The sequence below is a fragment of the Anas acuta genome, chromosome 23 (genome assembly GCF_963932015.1).
Source record: "Anas acuta chromosome 23, bAnaAcu1.1, whole genome shotgun sequence".
Lineage (NCBI taxonomy): Eukaryota > Metazoa > Chordata > Aves > Anseriformes > Anatidae > Anas > Anas acuta.
The window spans coordinates 1958874-1965603 of NC_089001.1; the positions used below are offsets into that span (position 1 = coordinate 1958874).

General features: G+C 51.1%; 1 long non-coding RNA gene across 1 annotated transcript; it reads left to right on the plus strand.

Annotated features, from left to right (window-relative positions):
- Positions 1-2875: 2875 nt before the first annotated feature.
- On the plus strand, positions 2876-5054 carry LOC137843773 (uncharacterized). The gene is made up of 4 exons (XR_011089666.1): positions 2876-3308; positions 3432-3534; positions 4179-4424; positions 4543-5054. It is a non-coding gene; the product is annotated as an uncharacterized lncRNA (long non-coding RNA).
- The last annotated feature ends 1676 nt before the right edge of the window (positions 5055-6730 follow it).

Consider the following 6730-nt stretch of genomic DNA (forward strand, 5'->3'; position numbering starts at 1 on the left):
CGGGACTTTTTGTGGGATGTCTGATATAAATTGGCAGTATCCAGATCAGATTTACTTTCTGAAATGGTATAATGGGATTTTATTAGCTCTGTAATCTGCTGCACAGTAATTGCTTTTCTGAGAATCGAAGCACTTGGCATCCGGAGCTTCCGAAGGGCTCAGCCCAGCTCCCCGTGCCTGTAGCTGCTGCCTCAGAGCCAGCAGTGTCTGAGCGGCCCTGCAGCGCCCTGCGGCCCCCACCAGGGTGGTGGTCGGGAGCATTGCTGGGCCAGGCAGAGGGGTGTTGGTGCTTCCAGTCCTTCCCAGTGTTTGATGAGTTTTTAACCACGTAATGCCAAACTGGTCCTGGACAGGCACAAAGCCTCCCCGAGGGTCCTGCGTGCAGCCTGCCCAGTTGGGCTCAGCTGGTGATGCTGTGCCATACACTCCCCTGCTCTGCCTGCGGACAGCATAACCTGCATTTTTATTTGTTTTTACTTGTTTTTAAGCATGCGTCAGCTCCGCTGGCTCCATGCAGTTGCAGAAATGCAGCCAGGTTGTCTATCAGGAGGCACCAGCCATGGGTTAGGAGGCTTTCCCCAGCAGCAGATGCTTCTCGGAAGGATCCTGCAGCAGCCGGGCTCATCTGCAGTGAGCACGGCATCGACCTGGGCTGGGCAGCACTGCCAGGGGAGCCACAGCTGGTGGTGACCTCAGAGCAGGGGAACCCGTGGGGCAGGGGCTTATGCACGAGGCTCCGGTGCTGTGCACAGCGCGGTGGGATGAGCGATGCTCTGCATCCCCCCCATCACACGGATCTGCCCCTACCAGCAGTGTAACTGGAGCCCACACCTGTGTTATTCCTGCAGCAGTGCCGGCTAAAACAGAGCCTGTGCCGTGGGGTTCAGCTGCTGAGATGCTGCAGGGGGTGGCCGGGGCTCTGAGACCTCCGGAGCCAGGAGCTGGCTGCGTGCCGTAGCCAGGACGGGGACGACCGCAGTGGCTGAGCCCAGGGCAGCAGAGCAGGAGCAGGCAGGCGGTTACAAACGAGGCGATGGCAGAGCGGTGCTTTGTAAACTGCAGAGCACAGGGCCATTTCTTGCTTATATGGAGACAGCTTCCCATAAAAGCTAATAGGTTTTTGAAGGATACCAAGCACGGAGGGATCTGTTGTCTCTGCGAGGCCGTTAGTTTAGCTCAGGGAGCAAGCCGACATCCGCAGAGCCTGGAGGGTTGTGGCTCCCTGACCCATGGCCCCTGGACATGGCCAAGTGGTGCTGGAGAGCTTCAGAGCCTCCAAACCAGCCCCGTGTCACCGGGTACCAGAGGGTGCCCGTCACGGAGCCCCACACGCCCCGAGCTGCACGTCCACTGTCACTCCTGGCCGTGGCTGGAGGCAGGTTTTCCTTGCGAGGCTGGAGCTGGGAGCCGCTGGGCATTTCACTAATTTAATCACTGTCATGGGTCATTGCAGACCCTGATAGCTTTGCTCCGCACGGTGAACCAGGCTATCATAAACGCCTCGCTGCTGCGTTGTCTTGCTAATTATGAACCCATAAATGTCTCCTTAGGTAAATAACTCAACCCAAATAGAGGTGGATGCAGAAGTTACATGCGGAGGGGTGACTGGCCCAGACCCAGTGCATTGGGGCAGAAGTGCCTCCTGGCAGTAATGCCCCCATCCCACACCCCGGGAGCCCCAGCAGCACCAGCCCTGGCCTCCGAGCGTGAATTAAGCAGGTAATACGAAAATCATAACAGGAGAGTAAATGGAAATGTTTCCAAGGACCTCACCGATGCACTGATTAAAGCAATTATTTTTTCCCCGTGTGGGTATGCGTTGCAGGAGAGTGGTTTCTGCAGTCTTTGGTGAAAGGGCTTGACAGCAGCAATGAAGACAAAGTGTTAGAGGAATATCCTGTTGGGGATAATCATACACTGGCAGGGGACGAGGAGGTGACCTGATCAGCCTCTTGCATCTGCAGCTCTTGTTTACTTTATTCAGCTTTTATGAGGGAGCGTGATTATGTAACTGCTGTAATGAGATTAAATTTATATCAGCGGTGCTTTGAAAAAAAAAAGATTTTATTAGAGAAATAGGAAAACTTCCCCAATTTCTGTCCCCGTCCTCACTAATAAAAATGTGCAGTGGTCATAAATAACCAGTGCTGCTGCGGCCGGGAAGAGGAGCTCTTCCACAGTCCCACTGTATTTCATGGTTTAATTATCAGCAGCGCAACGTTCTGCGGGCCTGGAGGGGGCAGTTAAGATGTCTCTGCAGAAAGTGCTCTAAAGTGTTACTAGATGTAATGAACACAAGCCTGGCTCGTGGTGTAAGAGGGTATCTCCTCCAGACTGGCTTGTTTTTAATCTCCTTTGAATAGCCCTTTGATGAATGATTGCCAAGCTCATGCCTGGCAGCACGGTCTTTGCAGGAGCAGAAGAAAATGTCAGGGAAACAGGGCAACTTTTCTGCAAAGTCATTCGTTGCTTTTCAGAGCCACCAGCGGCTCTGCTCCTGCAGTCACCGAGCAGCCCTGCGCGTGGGGTGCAGCTCAGCACCTGCCCCAGCTGTACAGTTTAGGGTTTGCTCCCACTCCGGCCCCAGGACCGAGTGGTGAGGGCTGGTTTTCCTGGGCAGCATTTCCAGAGACACGGGCAGGGGTGGTGCAGTGCCTAAAAAGGCATTTTCCTGGGTTTTGCTGGGAACTGGTGAAGCTGCAGCAGTGCCAGGAGGCCTGATGGGGATGTGCAAGGTGAGAGGTGCTGGAGGGCGCAGCAGGGGACCTGCACCTGAATCCATCCAGGTGGCTGCGGGGTGGTTTCTAGGGGATCAGGACCCATCTGATGTTCCTCGTTTCACTAACAGCAGTGGGAGCATTTCACAGGCAATTGGAGCTAAACGCCAATGCTGCAGCAAGGAGCAGCAAGAGGCAGCTGCAGGTAGGGGCTGTGAGCCCCCTGCCCCAGCTGTGCTCCCACCACCCAAACTGAGCAGAGCCTGGCAGCACGGGGTCACTCCCTGGTGCAAAAACCCCATGGGACAGCTGGACGGACAGACTGACCACCACACAGATGCTGCTGAGCCCCCCTGTGGGCAGCAGCAGGAGGGGGATGTTTTGGAGCCCATCAGCCAAACGGGCACAGCTGTAACCCATCCCTGAGAGCTCGGCAAAGGAAGGCTCTTCCCCTGCAAGCTGCTGGTATTTACTCATCTGCTTAATGAACTCCGCTTGGAGCAGCTGCAGGGATGAGTCAGGCTGTATTTCAAGGCTGCAAGCGGTGTCAGCCCGGTTCTGTGCCACTGTGCTGCTGTTGGTGTGGCTCAGGTTGGTGTCACAGACCAGGTTGCATGCAGCAGGGCTGCTTTTTGGGGTTTTCTGTGCTCAGGACCATAACGCAGGGCCGAGCAGTGCTTGTTGTCTGTGTGAGAGCCCCATTTCCTTCCTCAGGCTGGGACCAGTATGAGCCACACCACTGCCCTGCCTCCCTGGCAGCCCCTCCGACGCGTCGGCCTTGAAGCTGCAGCTGATGCCTTTAAATTCCCCAGCAAAGGTAGGAAAGCATTTTCCCTTCGGTTGTGTTCTCCATTAGACACCCTTCAGGTGTTAGCAATATTATGCCACAATTTCATTATCCATTAAAGCCAGGTAATAATAAGTACACAAAGGTATTTGGAGCCCATTGGTGTTAATGAAGGAGATCCATCTCATTCCGAGCGGGTACAGCAGCCGTGCGTCAGAGCTGTGATATTACCCAGGGTTAGGCAGGAATTGCCTTGCTGAGAGCAGACCCACCAGTATTTAATCTTGCATGACCGTCTTTATGGCACGGAGAGAGTTTGGTGCCTAGCTGCTGCATGCAGCTGAGTTTACTGCTTTTTCTCTCGTTTATATTTTGGAATAAGAAAGTGGGAACCTGCCCCCTGCTTCCCAGGGCAGGGCTTCCTTTCCCTGCTTTCTGGAGGACTGTATCCCATCAGTGGTAGGTGAATGTCAGGAACTGTGCAAATGCCAGGCACTTTTAGGTAGAAATCTTGTGTCTGTCTTCCCTACGCTTCATCCAAGTTCTTTTACTGAATCTTTAGTTTTTAAGAAGCATTTCAGAAGGGAAACTTGCAGCCTGGGCTTCAATAAAAGCATCTCATTGATTATGGTCACAATTGGTATGTTTTTTTCTAATTTTCTCTGAAATTTAAGGAAAGACTTCAACCAAGTTGGAAAAGCTAATTGGGATTTGCCGTCCCAGGGCTACCAACCAGCCCCAGCAGCAGGGTGCCAGCAGTGCTACCAAGCCATAGAAAGCAGAAATCAGCTTTTCTGCAAGGCACGCGACTGCCTTGATAAAGGAGGGACAGCAATTTTTTTTTTTTATCCGTGAAGCACCTGCATGTGTCAGTGCCTGCTGCTTTTAAACACAGCTCTGAAGTGCTTCTGAGAGGGCAGGTGAGGGTTATTTGCCGTCTCCTAAGTGCAAGTGTTTGGTATCCATTGAAATTCCCCGCAACTAATGTTCCCCTAGTGCTAATAAACATTTCTGGAACTACTTTTTTTTCATTTTCAGGGCACCTACAGTGCAAATTGATTGCTTCCTTTTGATAAAATAAGGCTGTATGGAAAGATCTTAGGGCATGGAAGAAGCAGAGTGGGGGCAGATCTTCAGCTCCCACTTGTTCTTCATCTGAGAGTGTATGATCCTCACCGCAGCAAATTATCTCTGATATAATGGCACTTTGACTGCACTCGACACTGCAAGCAAATCACCAGTATCTGTCTTGCACCCTAATTAGTTACTGTGACATTAATCAGTCTGCTAAACATAATACATACCCTCAGCAAACCCAGCGCTAAAAATACGAGGCTGAGTTTATATTTGTAATCAGGACATTAATATTTTTTTTAGAGGGAGTTGTCTCAGCCACTATGGGCAGGCACTTGTATTAAATCCCCGTGCCTATAGATCTTCCTGCTCATAAAACAAAGAGTGACCTCAAGCTAGGTGTAATTTATTTTTTTTTTTATGAAATGACAGGTAGAAATCCCTTTCCCTTTTCAGGCCCTGGTTTCTCTTCATCCTTTACTCTGTGTCATTGCAGGGCCTGGCGTGCCCTGCTCAGCCCAGCACCTGGACAGGAGCATCCTGAGGATGCAGCAGCGTGGGACCCTCTTCCCCATGACCATGCTGGGGCCTGGCTCAGCCCCAAGGCAGAATGGCACGATCACGTTGTGGCTCTACCAGTATGGAAAGCTCCAGGACACCTTGGAGGAGGAGCAGCTCCCTCCTGGCTCCCCAGGTCTCCTGTGGGGCTGGCCCAGAGCATCCCTGCATGGACCACAGTGCCCCACAGTGCACCATCACTGCAGCCAGGCTGCTTTAAGTTAAACATCAAGTTAAACAACAAGTTTTGCAATGCCAGCTGGCTGGTGTAATTGGCTCTCTCGTGGCATTATTCACAGCTCTTCCTTCTTTCTTTTTTAGCTACCTTCCATCTTGCTTGTTAAAAGGAAAGGATATTTTGCAGAATTGGAATTCATTAGTCTTCCTAACAGAGGGAGCCTACTTAGACCTAAATTGGTGGTTAGCAAACGCAGAGATAATTCCCACGCGTTTGTATTTATCTTCCCAGTTCGGCAGCGTGTCGAGACAGATGCCTCGGCGTCTGTCGGAGAGGCTCCAGCCAGCGGAGGGGAATACAAAGGTATCTGGCTTCCGCAGTTGGTGAAACTTAATATAAGCAAATTGGAACTCCGAGTCGATTATCTCCCTGATCAGATTTCCCCAAGGTCCTAGTAATAACTTGATATTCTTAGGCAAGACTAGTCTTTTATGCACAGGAAACAGGAGGCAAAAGATCACATCAGAAGTCAGAGGCAGCGACGAAGCCGGGCCGAGAGCTCTTCACATGAAACCACGCGCGCTCAACAGCTCGCCGATTAGTGCACACACCTGCCGACGCCGCATTTAAAGCCTCTGCCTTTGTGATGGTTTTGGCTCCGGAGCCAAATCTCTGCTCAGATGTAAGGGCAGCACCGGCACAGAATGTGTGAGCGTGTGTTTACTGCTGCAAAAGATATCGATCCCTAGGGACAGGGGGAGAAATGCCCCCTGTGCTGTCCCGGGTCAGCCCACCTGCCTGCAAGGGACAGGTAAGTACAGTGACACCCGGGAAGGGGCTGTGCATCCACACAGTGGGGAAATAGCAGTAGCTTCACTCGTTTTCTTCTAAAACTTGTATTTTTTTTTCAAGAAAGCAGCACTTCCCAAACCTGTTCTCTATTTGCTCTCCTGCAGCACTGAGGAGGGACAAGGAAACGTTGATCCTGAGCTGCCAGGCACCCACAGGATGTGCTTGCCTGGTCTACACTCAAACTTTGCATTTCCAGATGCCCTGAAACGCAATTTCAGTTCAGCAGCAAGAAGAAACTCAATATCTACAATACAAGAGGTAATTACAGTGCTTACAGTTATTCATTAATTCATGTAGCATATTTCCTGTAATTAATACCATGCCCACGCAGTGCCTATGTTAATACACTTGCCAGCACCTGAAATGTGTTTCTACAGCTTTCAGGATATGGAAGTGGGTCAGGAAAGCTGAGGAGGGGGGAAAACCTGCTGTAAAACCTAGAGCAAACACTATCATCTCCATAACTACTGCTATTAATATCCTGTAGTCACATGAAATTGGCTTTTTTTTTTCCCTCATTGGATTTTAAACTCCACTGTGTATTTTGCTTGTCATTTACGCTTT